The sequence below is a fragment of the Gorilla gorilla genome, chromosome 8 (assembly GCF_029281585.2).
Source record: "Gorilla gorilla gorilla isolate KB3781 chromosome 8, NHGRI_mGorGor1-v2.1_pri, whole genome shotgun sequence".
In the NCBI taxonomy this organism is placed as follows: domain Eukaryota; kingdom Metazoa; phylum Chordata; class Mammalia; order Primates; family Hominidae; genus Gorilla; species Gorilla gorilla.
The window spans coordinates 101,610,948-101,630,357 of NC_073232.2; the positions used below are offsets into that span (position 1 = coordinate 101,610,948).

Here is a 19,410-nt window from a genome sequence, read left to right on the forward strand (position 1 = left end):
TACCTCTTTGCATTCCAGCTATTATAATCCCAATTTACCCTAAAGAAACTCTTGCCTCAGATATTATAGGTGAAAAGTCTTAAACAAAGAAGTACAAAAAGGAAAAGCACGTTAATATATTTCCAACTATGGTCATGCCACAGAGGAAATAATAAATAACTGTGGTTTTAAAAACAGTGGCTATTTATGATTTTAAAAAGAAGGCAAATATTTGTCTGTTAAGTATTTGCAACTCTTGAGAAGGATTCCCTCCTTGACCAAACTTTAGGCAGGTTCCTTTTTAGTCCGAGCCCTCTTCTTGACTAGGCCTCAACATGGCTCTCATCCTTCTCCTTCAGAGACCAGTTTTAGCAAAGAATCCTGCTGAGCCACTTTATCAAGAATGCCCCCCCACCCTGATATACAATTAAGTACTTCTTTCCCAGGCCTTGATATCTAAGCAAGTTCCTTTTAGTAATTTTCCATCCACTCCTTCATCCTGCCTGTTGACTACAAATCCACACTTGTTGTATTCAGTGTTGAGTTTAGTCTTTCTCCCATATTGCAATAGTCTGTCTCTCTCATTGTAATAGTCTTGAAAAAAATAAAAGTCTCCCTTGACATTTTAACAGGTGCCCACTGCAAAATTTATCTTTAACTCCACAAGGTTGCTATCAATACTTAACACTTTACAGATGTGGAAACTAAGGCTCCAATAGATCAAGTAATTATCCAAGGTCAAACCACTGGTAAGTGGTAGGAACAGATTTGAACTCAAGCATTGATATTCCAGAAACCAAACAAACACTTCGCTACTGCACTTTTTGTCTGACTTTCTCAGCTCAATAGTTTGTGAAAACATCTCAGTTTGGAACCAGTTTAGGTCATAAATGCCAGTTTTAGGGAAAGTATTAGGCAGGATGTATGATGATGGTATTTGGCAATAAGCCACACTATTGGGGTATGAAATCCAGTCCTCTGGCATGAACATCATAGGGCCAGCTACTGAGAACTATATATACTATCCCTACTTAGTGTTCCTGGCTGAGATATTCAACCCTGGCTCTTGGTTCTCCATCAGAATAAGCAGTTATGGTACTATTAGAGTTTTCCCTTTAGTGTTCCATGTGCATTCACATGCAGGGTCTACATTGTTGCTGTTGATGAGGCAAGAGTTAATCAACTTTACTCTTCTCATTCCACAGAGATGGAAACCAAGGCACAGAACTACTGTGACTTTCTCAGAACCTCAGACCTAGACTGGTTTGCACCTTGAACTTGATTCCAGGATATGGATTCATGAAATGTTAGTCATATTTCATACTGAGAAAGGTCCTGGAAGGATCATCCAGACCAACGATTTTTATTTCTCTGAGCATAAAACTGAGACCTGTTTTATGATTTATCTAATAGCACAAACAGTTGGTGACAGAAGTAGGAAATACAGCTGAGGCCAAAACTCATTCTGAACAGCAAATGAAAACAGATACTTTTGGCCGGGCATGGTGGCTCATGCCTGTAATCTCAGCACTTTGGGAGGCTGAGGCGGGCAGATTACCTGAGATTGGGAGTTTGAGACCAGCCTGACCAACATGGAGAAACCCCGTCTCTACTAAAAATACAAAAAAATTAGCCGGGCATGGTGGTGCATGCCTATAATCCCAGCTACTCAGGAGGCTGAGGCAGGAGAATCGCTTGAACCCAGGAGGCAGAGGTTGCGGTGAGCCGAGATCGCGCCATTGCACTCCAGCCTGGGCAACAAGAGTGAAACTCTGTCTCAAAAAAATAAAAAAAAAGAAAGAAAGAAAACAGATACTTTCATCGAATCCATTATGTGCCAGGCACTATTCTAAGAGCTTCACAACAAGCCTATGAAATAGGTGCTACCACTCTTTACAGATGAAGAACTGATGCAAGTTCACACAAGCAGTGCATTTCAGAGTTGAAATCAGAAGCTATATAGTTTAGATCCAGAGAGTTGCTGCACTTAAGGAACACACTGAACAAGGGAAGTTCTAGAACTGGGCAGACCTGGACTTCTCTCCTTGGGCATATCACTTAAGTTCTCTGAATCTTCTCTTACTCATCTGTTAAATGGCCATATTTCACATGAGTGTAAAATGGAGTAAATTAGGTAAGTCCTATAAAGCCCTGAGCAAAAATTCTCAATCAATATTAGTGTTGAATTAAGTTTCACTTAAAGCTGCCTCCTTGCATATTTTAAGTTCCCCCTGACAGTTTCTCTGTACATAGTAAACTATAACCCAACTGGGTGTGTAAACAGGCTGTAACCTACTCCTGTGCCACTCACAGTTTTGGCCAAAGGTGGCCAACCATTCAAACCATGTTAAAATAAGGCAAATGCTGGGCTGTAACCAACACTTCCATTTCTGTACCTCACTTCTGTTTTTTATAGGTCATTTTCCTTTTTCTGTCCATAAATCTTCTACCAGGCAGCTGCACCGGAGTCTCTCTGAGGCCACTCTGGCTCGGAAGTCTGCCTGATTGGTGAATAATTCTTTGCTCAATTAAACTCTACTAAATTTAATTTGTCTAAGGTTTTTCTTTTAACATTAGCTACTGATGTTACTATTAATATTAGCTAGTGATGACAGCAGTTCTCCGGAATCCACCCTAGTCCTGTGGTCATTTTTAGATATCTGGTTCTCTGACCACTACATTGCTAATCCTCCTTCTAGTAAATTTTCATCTACCTTGAACTTCCTTACACACTATTCCCCCTAAACCTTGTTCCAGTTGAGTGCCCAGCCAGAAAGATTAAAGCTCTCCCTGCTGAAATCTCCTTTCCCTCCAGCAGGAAACCAGTGTAGTTATGTTGTTTGTACTTGCCAGGATACACTTCCATTTCATATTTGCAAGTACACATAAAGGTATCTCTCATCAACAGCACAGTGCTTCCTTTCCTCCGAATCTGCCGTCAGCTCAGGCAGATTTCTAAGCAGCAAATCAGCCTTTGCCAGAACACTGCAGGACACCAGTGCAGCGCCCAGCCTGCGACCATGAGGTAAAGGATTTTTTCTTGCATTTATCCCTTGAAATTATGTCGTGTGCCTTTGAAAACCTCAAGGTAGATTTTCTTAGGTGCTGGATTTGGGCATCTGCTTAAATATTTAACATATCTTAGAGAATACTTGTTTCTTGTTAATTCAGGCATTTTAAAATTTGTGGCACTTCCAGACTCACATCAACATTCCCTGATGGAAGCCTTTAGAAATCCTAACCAGGAAGTGGCCAGAGCCTGGAGCCAGAGACGAACGTCCCTCGTAGGAGGGGTTGCTGGAGGGGGAGGGGCAAATCTATTTCATTCTGTCCTTGCAGGCACATTTTCATCAGTTAATGATGCAAACCAGGCTGAAACGTTCTTAACAAGCATGTGTGTTTCTGTTTTTCATTTGAAAGTCAGGAGCATGAGGTTATATTCATTATAGAGGCAGGGTTTCTCTGTGTCAGAGCTCAGCATTGGCAGCTCTAGCAAAGGACAGAATGCATTTAGCTGATTCTTTTCTAAGGAGCCACAGTCAGGCACTAAACCAGCATCTACACCTCTGAGGCCCCTCAAAGCCTCCAGTGAAGCCGGGCTTGATCAGACCTCAAAAAGATCTCCCTTTGTGTTTTGCTCTTAGTTCTCAGTGATCTTTAAAAAATAATAATAATAAAAAGATTAGAATCATGAAAGATTTTTCTCAGGATATGAATACTATAGGCACACTAAAGAAACTTTGGAAAAATGCCAGCAAGTATAAGCGAAAAAAAATCATACTGCCCCTTATATCGCCCACTGAAATTAAAATATTTAAACATTATGCTTGTGTGTACACCTATATACACTATATGTCAGGCCTCTGAGCCCAAGCTAAGCCATCATATCCCCTGTAACCTGCAAGTACAAATCCAGATGACCTGAAGAAACTGAAGAATCACAAAAGAAGTGAAAATGGCCTGTCCCTGCCTTAACTGATGACATTACCTTGTGAAATTCCTTCTCCTGGCTCTTCCTGGCTCAAAAGCTCTCCCACTGAGCACCTTGTGCCCCCCACCCCTGCCAGCCAGAGAACATCCGCCTTTGACTGTAATTTTCCACTATCTACCCAAATCTTATAAAACGGCCCACCCCATCTCCCTTCGCTGACTCTCTTTTCGGACTCAGCCCGCCTGCACCCAGGTGATTAAAAAGCTTTATTGCTCACACAAAGCCTGTTTGGTGGTCTCTTCACATGAACGTGAGTGACATTTGGTGCCATGACTCGGATCGGGGAACCTCCCTTGGGAGATCAATCCCCTGTCCTCCTGCTCTTTGTTCCATGAGAAAGATCCACCTACGACCTCGGGTCCTCAGACCAACCAGCCCAAGGAACATCTCACCAATTTTAAATCGGGTAAGTGGCCTCTCTTTACTCTCTTCTCCAATCTCTCTCACTATCCCTCAACCTCTTTCTCCTTTCAATCTCGGTGCCACACTTCAATCTTTCCCTTCTCTTAATTTCAATTCCTTTCCTTTTTTGGTAGAGATACGGGAGATGTGTTTTATCTGTGGACTCAAAACTCCAGTGCTGGTCACAGATTCAGGAAGACAGTCTTCCCTTGGTGTTTAATCACTGCAGAGATGCCTGCCTGATTATTCACCCACATTTCATTGGTGTCTGATCACCGTGGGGATGCCTGCCTTGGTCATTCACCCACATTCCCTTAGTGGCAAGGCAATTGTGGGGACACCTGCTTTGGCTGCTCACCCACATTTGCAGCCCAGGGCTGCTCACCCAACCCCTTCTCTCCATGTCTCTACCCTCTCTTTTCTCTCCACTTTCCTGGGGGGCAAGGACCCCCTACCCCTTCTCCACTTTCCTGGGGGGCAAGCACCCCCCACTCATTCTCTCTGTGTCTCTACCCTCTCTTTTCTCTCCACTTCCCTGGGGGGCAAACACCCCACCCCTTCCCCACATTCCTGGGGGGCAAGAACCCCGCACCCCTTCTCTCTGTGTCTCTACCCTCTCTTTTCTCTGGACTTGCCTCCTTCACTATAGGCAACCTTCCACCCTCCATTCCTCCTTCTTCTCCCTTAGCCTGTGTTCTCAAGAACTTAAAACCTCTTCAACTCACATCTGACTTAAAACCCAAATGCCTTATTTTCTTCTGCAATGCCACTTAACCCCAATACAAACTCAACAGTGGTTCCAAAGAGCCATAAAATGGCACTTTTGATTTCTCCATCCTACAACACCTAGATAATTTTTGTCGAAAAATGGGCATATGGTCTGAGGTGCCTGACGTCCAGGCATTCTTTTACGCATCAGTCCCTCATCCCTCCCTAATCTCTGTTCCCAATGCAACTCAACCCAAATCTTCCTTCTTTCCCTCCTGCCTGTCCCCTCAGTCCCAACCCCAAGTGTCACTAAGTCTTTCCAATCTTCCTTTTCTACGGACCCATCTGACCTCTCCCCTCCTCCCCAGGCTGCTCCTAGCCAGGCCGAGCCGGTTCCAATTCTCCCTTAGCCTCCGCTCCCCCACCCTATAATCCTTCTATCACCTCCCCTCCTCACACCCAGTCCAGCTTCCAGTTTCATTCCGCGACTAGCCCTCCCGGACCTGCCCAGCAATTTCCTCTTAAAAAGGTGACTGGAGCTAAAGGCATAGTCAAGGTTAATGCTTGTTTTTCTTTATCCAACCTCTCCCAAATCAGTTAGCGTTTAGGCTCTTTTTCATCGAATATAAAAACCCAGCCCAGTTCATGGCTTGTTTGGCATCAACCCTGAGACGCTTTACAGCCCTAGACCCTAAAAGGTCAAAAGGCCGTCTTATTCTCAATATATGTTTTATTACCCAATCTGCTCCCAATATTAAATAAAACTCCAAAAATTAAATTCCGGCCCTCAAACCCCACAATAGGATTTAATTAACCTCGCCTTCAAGGTGTACAATGATAGAGTATAGTCGGCCAAGTAACAATGTATTTCTGAGTTGCAATTCCTTGCCCCCACTGTGAGAGAAAGCCCAGCCACATCTCCAGCACACAAGAACTTCAACATGCCTAAGCTGCAGCAGTCAAGCATTCCTACAGGACCTTCTCCATCAGGATCTTGCTTCAAGGGCCGGAAATCTGGCCACTGGGCCAAGGAATGCCCACAGCCCGGGATTCCTCCTAAGCTGTGTCCCATCTGTGTGGGACCCCACTGAAAATCAGACTGTCCAGCTCACCTGGCAGCCACTCCCAGAGCCCCTGGAACTCTGGCCCAAGGCTCTCTGACTGACTCCTTCTTGGCTTACTGGCTGAAGACTGATGCTGCCTGATCGCCTCAGAAGCCCCGTAGACCATCACGGATGCCGAGCTTTAGGTAACTCTCACAGTGGAGGGTAAGTCCATCCCCTTCTTAATCAATACGGAGGCTACCCACTCCACCTTACCTTCTTTTCAAGGTCCTGTTTCCCTTGCCTCTATAACTGTTGTGGGCATTCACAGCCAGGCTTCTAAACCTCTTAAAACTCCCCAACTCTGATGCCAACTTGGACAACATTCTTTTATGCACCCTTTTTTAATTATCCCCACCTGCCCAGTTCCCTTATTAGGCTGAGACATTTTAACCGAATTATCTGCTTCCCTGACTATTCCTGAACTACAGCCACATCTCATTGCCACCCTTCTCCCCAACCCAAAGCCTCCTTCATGTCTTCCTTTCATATCCCCCCACCTTAACCCACAAGTATAAGATACCTCTACTCCCTCCTTGGTGACCGATCATGCACCCCTTACCATCCCATTAAAACCTAATCACCCTTACACCACTCAATGCCAATATCCCATCCCACAGCACGCTTTAAAAAGGATTAAAGCTTGTTATCACTCGCCTGTTACAGCATGGCCTTTTAAAGCCTATAAACTCTCCTTACAATTCCCCCATTTTACCTGTCCAAACACCAGATAAGTCTTACAGGTTAGTTCAGGATCTGCACCTTATCAACCAAATTGTTTTGCCTATCCACCCTGTAGTGCCCAACCCGTACACTCTTTTGTCCTCAATACCTCCCTCTACAACCTCTGCACAACCCAGTATTCCGTTCTGGATCTCAAACATGCTTTCTTTACTATTCCTTTGCACCCTTCATCCCAGCCTATTTTCACTTTCACTTGGACTGACCCCAACACCCATCAGGCTCAGCAAATTACCTGGGCCGTACTGCTGCAAGGCTTTGCGGACAGCCCCCATTACTTCAGTCAAGTCCAAATTTCTTCTTCATCTGTTACCTATCTTGACATAATTCTCCATGAAAACACATGTGCTCTCCCTGCTGATCATGTCTGACTAATCTCCCAAACCCCAACTCCTTCTACAAAACAACAACTGCTTTCCTTCCTAGGCATGGTTAGGTATTTCCACCTTTGGATACCTAGTTTTACCATCCTGACTAAACCATTATGTAAACTGACAAAAGCAAACCTAGCTGACCCCATAGATCCTAAATCCTTTTGCCACTCCTCTTTCCATTCCTTAAAAACAGCCCTAGAAGCTGCCCCCATGCTAGCTCTCCCTAACTCATCCCAACCCTTTCCATTACACACAGCGACAGTACAGGGCTGTGCAGTCAAAATTCTTACACAAGAGCCAGGACTGCATCCTGTAGCCTTTCTGTCCAAACAACTTGACCTTATTGTTTTAGGCTGGCCCCCACCCCCATGACTGTATCTCTCTGATCTACCTGACATTCACTCCATTTCCCCATATTTCCTTCTTTTCTGTTCCTCACCCTGATCACACTTGGTTTATTGATGGCAGTTCCACCAGGCCTAATCGCCACTCACCAGCAAAGGCAGGCTATACTATAGTATCTTCCACACCTATCATTGAGGCTACCGCTCTGCCCCCTCCATTATCTCTCAGCAAGCCAAACTCATTGCCTTAACTCAGGCCCTCACTCTTGCAAAAGTACTACACATCAGTATTTATACTGACTCTAAATATGCCTTCCATATCCTGCACCACCATGCTGTTACATGGGCAAAAAGAGGTTTCCTCACTACGCAAGGGTCCTCCATCATTAATTCCTGTTTAATAAAAACTCTTCTCAAGGCTGCTTTACTTCCAAAGGAAGCTGGAGTCATTCACTGCAAGGGCCATCAAAAGGCATCAGATCCCATTGCTCAGGGCAATGCTTATGCTGATAAGGTAGCTAAAGAAGCAGCTAGCATTCCAACTTCTGTCCTTCACAGCCAGTTTTTCTCCTTCTCAATGGTCACTCCCACCTACTCTCCCACTGAAACTTCCACCTATCAATCTCTTCCTACACAAGGCAAATGGTTCTTGGACCAAGGAAAATATCTCCTTCCAGCCTCACGGGCCCATTCTATTCTATCGTCATTTCATAACCTCTTCCATGTAGGTTACAAGCCACTGGCCCACCTCTTAGAACCTCTCATTTCCTTTCCATCATGGAAATCTATCCTTAAGGAAATCACTTCTCAGTGTTCCATCTGCTATTCTACTGCTCCTCAGGGAATGTTCAGGCCCCCTCCCTTCCTTACACACTAAGCTCGGGGATTTGCCTCTTCCCAGGACTGGCAAATTGACTTTACTCACATGCTTCAAGTCAGGAAACTAAAATCCCTTTTGGTCTGGGTAGACACTTTCACTGGATGGGTAGAGGCCTTTCCCACAGGGTCTGAAAAGGCCACCATGGTCATTTCTTTCCTTCTGTAAGACAAAATTCCTCTGTTTGGCCTTTCCACCTCTATACAGTCTAATAACGAACCGGCCTTTATTAGTCAAATCACCCAAGCAGTTTCTCAGGCTCTTGGTATTCAGTGGCGCCTGGTTTTACCTCAAACTGCCACCCTTAAGTCTCTCTTTGAACACATAGAAGATCTTTGGTGACAAAGTATACTCTAATACTTTCACCCCGATGAAGTCCTGTTCTTTACTTTTACACTTACTCTTATTCTCGTTCCCATTCTTATGCCACCCTCTACCTCTCCCCAGCTATCTCCACCACACTATCAATCTCACTCAGTCTCTCCTAGCCATTTCTAATCCTTGTTTAACAAACAATTGCTGGCTTTGCATTTCTCTTTCCTACAAAATCGCTGAGGCCTTGACTTACTCACTGCTAAAAAAAAAGGGCGGGGGGGGACTCTGTATATTTTCACATGAAGAGTGCTGTTTTTACCTAAATCAATCTGGCCTGGTATATGACAACAATAAAAAAAACTCAAAGATAGAGCCTAAAAACTTGCCAACCAAGCAAGTAATTACACTAAACCCTCTTGGACCCCCTTGGACACTCTCTAATTAGATGTCCTGGGTCCTCCCAATTCTTAGTCCTTTATTATCTGTTTTTCTCCTTCTCTTATTTGGACCTTATGTCTTCCATTTAGTTTCTCAATTCATCCAAAACCGTATCCAGGCCATCAACAATCATCCTATACAACAAATGCTCCTTTTAACAACCCCACAGTATCACCTCTTACCACAAAATCTTTCTTCAGCTTAATCTCTCCCACTCTAGAAGCAGCCCTGAGAAACATCGCCCATTATCTCTCCATGCCACCCCCAAAATTTTTGCTGCCAACACTTCAATACTATTTTATGCTATTTTTCTTATTAATATAAGAAGACAGGAATGTCAGGCCTCTGAGCCCAGGCTAAGCCAACATATCCCCTGTGACCTGCACGTATAAATCCAGATGGCCTGAAGTAACTGAAGAATCACAAAAAAAGTGAAAACGTCCTGTCCCTGCCTTAACTGATGACATTACCTTGTGAAATTCCTTTTCCTGGCTCATCCTAGCTCAAAAGCTCCCGCACTGAGCACCTGGTGACCCCCACCTCTGCCAGCCAGAGAACAACCCCCTTTGAGGTAATTTTCCACTATCTACCCAAATCTTATAAAACGGCCCCGGCCCTATCTCCCTTCACTGACTCTCTTTTCAGACTCAGCCTGCATGCACCCAGGTGATTAAAAAGCTTTATTGCTCACACAAAGCCTGTTTGGTGGTCTCTTCACATGGAAAAGAGTGAAACTATATAAAATAGATTTCTTTGGAAAATATTTCAAAGTTAAGGGTGTATGTTACAGTTGGTTTCATCTTATCCTTTCACTTAACATTATATTGTGAGTGTTTTCTGATATTATTACAATTTTTCAATGACATGGGTATTGAGAGCTTCATAATAATATTGCAAAATATGGATGTAGGATGTAGGATGACTTCTCGGTCTCCTTTCTTTGTTCTTTTTTTCATTTCCTTTCTTCCATCCTTCCTTCCTTTCCTCCTTCATTCCTTTTTTCCTTCCTTCTCTCCAATCCTTCCTCTTACTTCCTTCCTTTGTTCCTTCCCTCCATTCTCTTCTTCCTCATTTTTTTCCCTTCCTCCCTGCCTTCCAGATTCCTTCCTTTTTAGCTTAATTAAATGTATACATTCACATCATGTAAATAGTCAACGTGATCTACGAGGTAGGAGACATAGCAACCCCCTTCCCCATTCCACCCTATTTCCCAGTCTCCAGAGGTAACCACATATAACTCTTTTGGTGCCTATTTTGTGATTTGTTGCCACACCCTGAGATTCTTCCATGCTGTCTTTTTTCAGTTTAAAGTATTTATTATAGTTAACCTACCACAATACACATGATACCATGATACACATGAGTTATATAGTCTTAACTAGCCTTTTGATTTTTTTTTTCTTTTAAGCATGAGACCACAAGGAGTCACATACTGACCTTTAGGCAGGACAGTGCTTTACTCAGAAATCCCTGACCATGAGCTGAGTGCAATGATTCCTTGACTGTGGGTTGGCTCCCCTGGGAAAGGTCCGATTATGTTCTATGTTTGGGAAGAAGTGTATACATGGTTATTTAGGGCCAGAGTAGGATACTGTGGTGGAAACAACTCATGATCCTTCCAAATTAGTGTTTCCCCTTCATAATATGAAGTCATCACCAGGAAGGGGGCTTCCTACTCTGCAGCTACATGAACTAACCTTCACTTCTCCCCAGGTGGGCCATGAACTAGTGCTTCCTAATAGAATGCGAGTGAATGTGATGTATGTCATTTCCAAGTAAAGATGGTTAAGAATCAGGTGTACCCTCTTTACTCTCAATTTCCAGGCTCTAGGGGATGGTAGAGTCACAGGATGGAAGAACTCTGTGTCCTTGAATCATTGCATGGAAGAGAACTGGAAGTTGCCCAGGAACACCAGCCTTGGACAGTTATGTGAACAAGAAATAAACTTCTTTTACAGTGTCATTTATGTTTTTGAGCGTCTTTGTTGCAGCAGCTAGGTGTATACTAATTCAGGGATTCTGTGATAGCAATATTTCTTCTTCTTTTGAGTAGGTTTCCAAAACTTGATTTTCCACAATTCTGAAATATTTTGGTTCTGGGATAAACTTTTCTACTCTTTTGGCAGCACAAAGATCCCTTTGTACAGAGGCACTGATTTGTCTTCTTCTGGAGTAGCATCCCAGTTTCTCACTGTGGCCAACAAAGAGAATAAAAAGAAAAAAAGGATCTGAAATAGCAACCCAGCGGCAGCCACCAATACCTGATAATACTATAGTCAAAGCTCCACATTAGAGAACAGACCACTTTCAGGTGAGTGGCCCCTGGCCCTAGAAGTAAGTGGTATTCAAAGATGGTAAATGGTATGGGTGGCAGTAGAAGGTAGTAATAACTAACCCTTATTGGGCATTTACCATGTGCCAAGCACTGTTCTCAGAACTTTGTACATAGTAGTCCACTCAATCTCCGCAAAACCCTATGTGGTAAATACTAACATAATTCCTTTTTCTTTTTTTAGAGACCTAGTCACGTTCTGTCACATAGGCTGGAGTACAATGGTGCAATCTTGGTTCACTGCAGCCTCAAACTCTTGGGCTAAAGCAATCCTCCTGGGTAGCTAGGAGGACAGGCTCATGCCACCATGCCTGGCTATTTTTTTTTTTTTAATTGTAGAGATAGGGTCTTGCTATGTTGCCCAGACTTGTTTCAAACTCCTGGCCTCAAGCAATTCTCTTGCCTGTGCCCCTCAAAGTGCTGAGATTACAGACATGAGCCACTGTACCTGGGCACAATTCTCATTTTAAAAATGAAGAAATTGAGGCACAGAAAGGTTTCTAATATGGTTTGGCTTTGTGTCCCCACCCAAATCTCATCTCAAATTATAATCCCCATAATCCTCATGTGTCAAGGGCAGGACCTGATGGGAGGATTGGATCATGGGGGTGGTTTCCCCCATATTATTCTCATGATAATGAGTGAGTTCTCATGAGAGCTGATGGTTTTATAAGCATCTGACATTTCCTCTGCTTACATTCACTCCCTCCTGCCGCCTTGTGAAGAAGGTGCCTTGCTTCCCCTTTGCCTTCTGCCATGATTGCAAGTTTCCTGAGCCCTCCCCATGGAACTGTGATTCAGTTAAACCTCTTTCCCAGTCTCAGGTAGTATCTTTCTAGAGTATGAGAACAGACTAACACAGTTTCCATCTCTATTACTTAACAGCAGCAGTCAGATCCCGGCCCCCTTTTCTCCACCCATATGTAATTCCTCTTATGGTCTCCACTTACTCTTTTTTTTCCCATGTACTTGTCCCATATTGTCTAATTTATTTATTATTGTATTAGTCTGCATTGGCTGCCATAATGAAAAATCACAGACTAGGTGGCTTAAGCAACAGAAATCTATTTTCTCACAGTTCTAGATGCTAGAAGTCCAAGTTGGTTTCTGGTGAGGCCTCTCTTCCTGACCTGGAGATGGCAGCCTTTTCTCTATCTTCACATGGCCTTTCCTCTGTGTGAGATGAGAGAGAGAGAGAGAGAGAGAGAGAGAGAGAGAGAGAGAGAGAGATCTGAGGTCTCTTCTTTTTCTTCTTGTTTGTATGAAGACATCAGTGTTACCAGATTAGGGGCCCCACCCTTAAGACCTCATTTAACCTTAAATACCTCCTCACAGGCCCTATCTCCAAACAAAGTTACGTTGAGGGTTAGGGCTTCAATGATGAATTTTGGGAAAGGAGTTGGGAACTCAATTCAGTCCAAAGCAGTTGTTTATTGCCATCTCTTCCTGATAGAATATAAGCTCCATGAAGACAGAGATCTTTGTGTACTGATGTATCTTAAGAGCCTAGAATGGTGCCTGGCACATAGTAGATTCTCAGTAAGTATTGATTTGATGAATGAATGGTGAATGAATGAATGAAACAAATACTCCTAGTGTTCTAACAGGGATAAGGGTACAAATTTTCCCAGCAGAAGTTTATTTAGCACGGTCTTATTTCTGAATAGGACTATGGAAAGATAAAGTCATTTACCCACATCAAGTTTCCACTCAAAGACTGCCCAACTGCAGTCTAAAAAATTAATGCTGAAAAATGTCTTAGTCCATTTTGTTCTGCTATAACAGAATACCACAGATTGGCAGATTGGGAGATTGGGTAATTTATAATGAACAGACATTTATGGACACATGGTTCTGGAGGCTGGAAAGTCCAAGATCAAGGGGCCACATCTGGCCAGGGCCCTCTTACTGGGTCATCCCATGATGGAAGGGTAAATAGGGGGTGAGGGTGAGCAAGAGAAGGTTGAAGTCATCCTTTTATATGGAACTCCGTCCCTCAATAATGGCATTAATCTATTCAAGAGGACAATGCCCCCATAACCCAAATACCTCCCATTAGGTCCCACCTCCCAACACTGCCACATTGGGGATCAAGTTTCCAACACATGAACTTTGGAGGACATATTCAAACCACAGCAAGAAGAAATGGTGTTTAATTAATTTTTGAAAAAAGAATAAGAACGGGGAGCTGGCCAAGTGCTGTGGCTTATGCCTGTAATCCCAGCACTTTGGGATGCTGAAGCAGGAAGATCAGTTGATCCCAGGAGTTTGAGAGCAGCCTGGGAAACATAGTGAGACCCTATCTCTACAAGAAATAAAAAATTAGCTGGGTGTAGTGGCACTCATCTGTGATCCCAACTACTCAGGAGACTGAAGTGGGAAGATCACTTGAGCCTGGGAGGGAGGTCAAGGCGACAGTGAGCTCTGATTGTGCCACTGCACTCCAGCCTGGGTGACAGAGCAAGACTCTGTCTGAAAAGAAAAAAGAAAAAAAGGAAGAAAGGAAAGGAAATGAAAGGAAAGGAAAGGAAAGGAAAGGAATGGAAAGGAAAAAAGAATGGGGAGCTATTTTATTAACTATATCAATATTTTTGAAGTTCATGTGGAAGACCATTTTAAACGTGTATTTGTGAATGAGTACAGAAGGGAATGTCGTATAGGTGGGAACACATTGTTTCCAAATTACAGCCCATTGTGGGGATCAAGAGAACCCACTGGGCTACCTAAGTATTCCTCTAACAAGTGAGAATACTATTGAACAGTCACCAGCTCTTCTAGGTGGACAAAACTTCAGTTAAAAATAGACTCAAAACAAAAAAGAGGGTCAAATTTTTTAAAAAATCTTAAGGAAAAAGCATAGAGTTTCATTTTATAGAAGTAAAAGTATTTTTGCTTACATTCAATATATTATTCGGTTCTCAGACTTTAGCATCCATTATAATTATCTGGAAGGCTTATCAACACCTAGATTTCTGGGTCCCACACTGGAATTTCTGATTCTATCAGTCTAGAATGGGGCCTAAGAATTTGCACTTCCAGGTGATGCTGATATTGCTAGTGGCAGGTCGCAATATGAGAATTATTGCATTATACCATCTGTAGTTGATGTAAACCATTCCAGGAACAGGAGGCAAATCTATATTCTATGTAAATGAAATCTATTGTTCTAGGAAATATGAACAGGGCCTATATTCCAGGAAAAAGACACATATATATTTGTAGCAATGAGGGTAATCAGAACTCTTTCTAATAAGTTTCATTTTCTCAAAATAGAAATAACACCAGGAGAAAGCTGGTTTTCCTTTTCAGTTGCTATTTTGCAATCACATTGCATGCATAGTCTCACACTAACCCAGCTACTAAATCAGCTGATGCATACCTGCTGTGGTAACATTATATACAGGCACTAGCCATACAAATTTCTGAAGTGTAAATCAGTATCTCAACCATTTCAAAGCACAGTGACCATGGCAAAACCTTTCTCTATGCTTCTCCCCAACCAGTACCTTTATTCATAAGATTTTAAAATTCCTATCCAATAGTTTTCTTGAATACTGAGTTCAAAAAATAAATCAAACCAAACCCACAGCATTTCCACTTTCCTATTTCAGCATTTCTTAAAAACCTAACATACATTTCTGTAAGCACCTAATAGAACTTGTAAATAGAAGCCAGGCACTGTGGCTCATGCCTGTAATCCTAGCACTTTGGGAGTGCTTCCCAAGGCGGGCAGATCCCTTAAGGCCAGGAGTTCATGACCAGACTGGCCAACATGGCAATACCCCATCTCTACTAAAAATACAAAAATCAGCTGGGGCTGGTAGCTGGGCCAAGTAGCCAGCTACTTGGGAGGGTAAGGCACGAGAACTGCTTGAACCCCGTAGGCAGAGGTTGCAGAGAGCCAAGATCTCACCACTGTAGTCTAGCTTTGGCAACAGAGCGAGACTGTCTCAAAAAAAAAAAAAAAAAAAGAAGAAGAAGAACTTGTAAACAGAAAAGGAACTTGAAACTCTTGCGTAAGACACAAAAGTAAGGGTTTCCAACTGGGACAGGCTTAGCTGTGCATCCTAATCAAAGGGTGGAGACTTTTTAGGAAGGATAGTTTCTTTTTCCTCCCTGCCCTAGGCAGAAAAAAAATTATGGTAAATAATTTTCCCAAGACTGAATAACCTACCTTAACAACCTCAGTTTTGCTGGAGAATGTGTTCTATCTGTGCTTTGTGTAATTTTCTGACCTCAATCTTTGAGGTACTATTATTTTCTTTTGGGCCTATATACATGATTACCCCCTTTGTGACTAAGGGTATGAATAAGGAAAATACATTTCTTCTATCATTACAAAATACTATGGCTGTACATTGTGATTTGGGGATGTCAAATACCAGGGCAACAAGCAGGGATTTAAAATATGGTGGGGATTCTGGTTCAGGATGGCTGACTAGAGACAGACACCCACCCTCTCTAGAAAGAAGAACCAAAATTATGAATAGATAATTATACCTCGAATAGAACATCTAGGAGACAACACTAGAATTCAACAGAGAAGTCATGGGAAACACCCAAGGCGCAGAAGAAGAAGGTATCAAGTGGCCAGCTTGGCTGAGATTGGCCAGGATAACAGAGGGCCTTGGCATTTCAGGGAAAGGGCAAATGAGAGAACTTCAGCAGTCCACATCCCTCCTGCAAACTGCTGCAATCTGAAACATGAGAGAGTTTCTCTACCCATACAAACTGTGACACCAGTATGGGTGGTGATTTGGAGACCCCACAAAGGTATTTCATGAGACAGGGAACTCACGCTGGGTCTCTCAGCTCCCCCAAGACCTAAGCGGCACCATTGTGAGACTATAGTCATGGAATTACATCCTATCCTGGGAACCGCAGCTCCCATATCTCCATATCCCAGGAGCCCCCAGTGATATTTCCCAGTATCCACCCAGTGGGCTACAGTGACACAGCACTGGCTAGACCCAAAGGTAATACAGTGTCCGCAGCACCCCAGCCCACAGGGAGTACTACTCCCCAGGAAAAGAATGGTGCAATGTGCCAAAAAGACAGTCCCTGATACAAAGGAAACTAAAACATGTCCTTTCCAGAGCCCCCTGTTTGGGGCTGTGAGAAGTGACCCTACCCTTAGCAGCACCACAAACTCTGTACTCGGCCTCACAAGTGGATAGTGAGATACTCTCCCACTAGTGAAGCAGGCTGTGTGCTTGGGCTTATGTGTAGAGAGCAGAGCCCTTTCTTGTCCTCTACACACTGCTGCAGGCACAGCCACTGATGCTACTACCAGAGGCTGGGGCAGGGAAACCAGATGGCCGCTTGTCTGGTGCTGTGAGTGGTGACTGCACCCCCACTGGACGCATGGCCTCTGTGCCTAGGCTCACACCTAAAGAACAGCGTCTCTCCTCTCTCTGCACAGTGCTGCGGGGTTGCTATTACAGAGAATGAAAGAACCTGAGAGCTGTGTGTCTGTGGTATAGGTGGCAACCCTGCACCACAGCCACTGCCAACATCAGTGTACACTTATCAGAACCCAAGGGTTTGTCCCACCGTTGGCTACTGCCATTGCCCAGATCACATCAGCTGCCCAGGGACTTGAGAACCCACTCACCCACCTGGCCCACTGCTGCCACTATCAGCATCTGAGCAAGCTATCTGGGGGCCCAGGAATTAGCCTACCTGGTCCCACTAACACCAGTGCCAGTGTATGTTGTTCTGGGGCCGAAGATCAGACATCCTCAACCCACTGCTGCCACCACTGGGGCCTGAAGACTGGCCCACATGGCAACCCTGTTCCCAGTAAAATGTCACGATAGCCTCCAAGAATAACCCCACCCTAAACCATCAAGGAAATCATATATATCACTGATCACAGCCAAATAAATTGTACAGAGGCTACACTACCATGCACACTCAGAATCAAAGTTGAAGTGCCTTACTCAACCAATATTGTTGATATATCTTCAGGAAAAAGTCCTCCCCTACAAAAGCAAATTCAAAAATTGAAAGAAGTGACTATTATATTAGATGCTCAGATATCAGTGAAAGGACACAGGAAGCATGTAAAAGCAAGGAAATATGATACCTTCAAAGGAATACAATTCCCCAGCAACAGATCCCAATCAAAAAGAAATCCAGGAAAAACTATTCAAAATTATACTAACCACAGTGCCTCACACCTGTAATCCCAGCACTTAGGGAGGACGAGGAGGGTGGATCACCTGAGGTCAGGTGTTCCAGACCAGCCTGGCCAACATAGTGAAAACCCATCTCTACTAAAAATACAAAAATTAGCCAGGCATGGTGGTACATGCCTGTAATCCCAGCTCGAGAGGCTGAGGAAGGAGAATTGAACCAGGGAGGCAGAGGTTGCAGTGAGCAGAGATCGCACCACTGCACTCCAGCCTAGGCAACAGAGTGAGACTCCATCTCAAAAAAATAAAAAATAAAAAAAAATATATGTATATATAAAAAATACTAAAGAAGCTCAGCAAGATACAAGAGATTTCCAAATTCAATACAATTCAAACAATACACAGAAATCGGAGAAACAATTCAGGATATGAATGAGAAATTTGCCAAAGAAATAGGTATCATAAAAATAACCAAACTGAAATTCTGGAACTGAAGAATTCCTTGAATGAAATACAAAACATACAAAAAGCTTCAACAGTAGACTAGACCAAGCAGAAGAGAAAACATCAGAACTTGAAGACAGGTCTTTTGAAATAATCCAATAAGACGAAAATAAAGAAAAAAAAGAATTAAAAAGTATGAACAAAGTCTTCACGGTCTATGGGACACCATAAGGTACCAAATATACGAATTATCAGTATCCCCAAAGGCGAAGGGAAACTGAAAGGGTTTGAAAACCTATGTAATGAAATAATAGATGAGAACTTCCCAAGTCTAGTAAGAGATTTAGACATCCAGATACAGGAGGCCCAGCAATCCCCAATCAGATACAGTGCAAAACGTTCTTCTCCATGGCGCATGATAGTCAAACTATCTAAAGTCAGTGACAAAAAGAAAATTTTAAAGACAGCAAAGGAAAAGCATCTCATCACCTATAAAGGAGCTCTGGTATATGTGACCAAGAGGCATATGGAAAAATACTCAACATCACTCAACCCCAAGGAAATGCAAATAAAAATCACAATGAGATATCATCTCACCCCAGTTAGTATGGCTATTATTAAAAAAAAATAACAAATGCTGGCAAGGATGCAGGGGAAGGGGAACTCTTATACACTGTTGGTAGGAATGTAAATTAGTACAGTCATTATGGAAAACAGTATGGAAAGCTCTCAAAAAACTAAAAATAGAATTTTCATAAGACCCAGCAATCACACTACTGGGTGTCTATCCAAAGGAAAATAAATCAGTAAATCAAAAGGATACCTGCACTCACATGTTCATCACACCACGATTCATAACAGCAAAGATATGAAATCAACATAGGTGCTCATCAGTGAACAAATGGATAAAGAAAATATTGTATATATACACAATGGGATATTATTCAGCCATTAAAGAGGAATGAAATCATGTAATTTGCAGCAATGTAGTTGGAACTGGAGACCATTATGTTAAATGCAATAAGCCAGGCACAGAATGACAAATACTGCATGTTCTTACGGAAATGTGGGAGCTAAAAAACTTTATCTCATGGACATTGAGAATAGAATAATAGATACCAGAGACTGGGAAGGGGGGTGGTGGGAAGATGACAGTTAGGTTATGGGTACAAACATACCGTTAAATAAAAAAAATAAGTTCTAATGTTTGATAGCCGACTAGGGT

At 43.0% G+C, this 19,410-nt stretch overlaps 3 long non-coding RNA genes across 7 annotated transcripts in view; 2 read left to right on the forward strand and 1 right to left on the reverse strand.

The window, feature by feature from the left end:
- LOC109028559 (uncharacterized) overlaps positions 1 to 19,410 on the reverse strand; it is a 70,927-nt gene that overhangs the window by 7,456 nt on the left and 44,061 nt on the right. For all 5 annotated transcript variants that reach the window (XR_008669206.2, XR_008669208.2, XR_002007567.3 and 2 more), the window contains 2 exons: positions 12,681 to 12,777; positions 10,710 to 11,463 (listed from right to left, as the gene is read on the reverse strand). This is a non-coding gene — a long non-coding RNA (uncharacterized lncRNA). The remainder of the gene's footprint in view (positions 1 to 10,709; positions 11,464 to 12,680; positions 12,778 to 19,410) is intronic.
- On the forward strand, positions 1,882 to 11,527 carry LOC129525129 (uncharacterized). The gene is made up of 3 exons (XR_008669211.2): positions 1,882 to 2,113; positions 2,888 to 3,004; positions 11,399 to 11,527. It is a non-coding gene; the product is annotated as an uncharacterized lncRNA (long non-coding RNA).
- LOC129525130 (uncharacterized) lies at positions 4,120 to 11,230 on the forward strand. The gene is made up of 2 exons (XR_008669212.2): positions 4,120 to 6,348; positions 11,097 to 11,230. It is a non-coding gene; the product is annotated as an uncharacterized lncRNA (long non-coding RNA).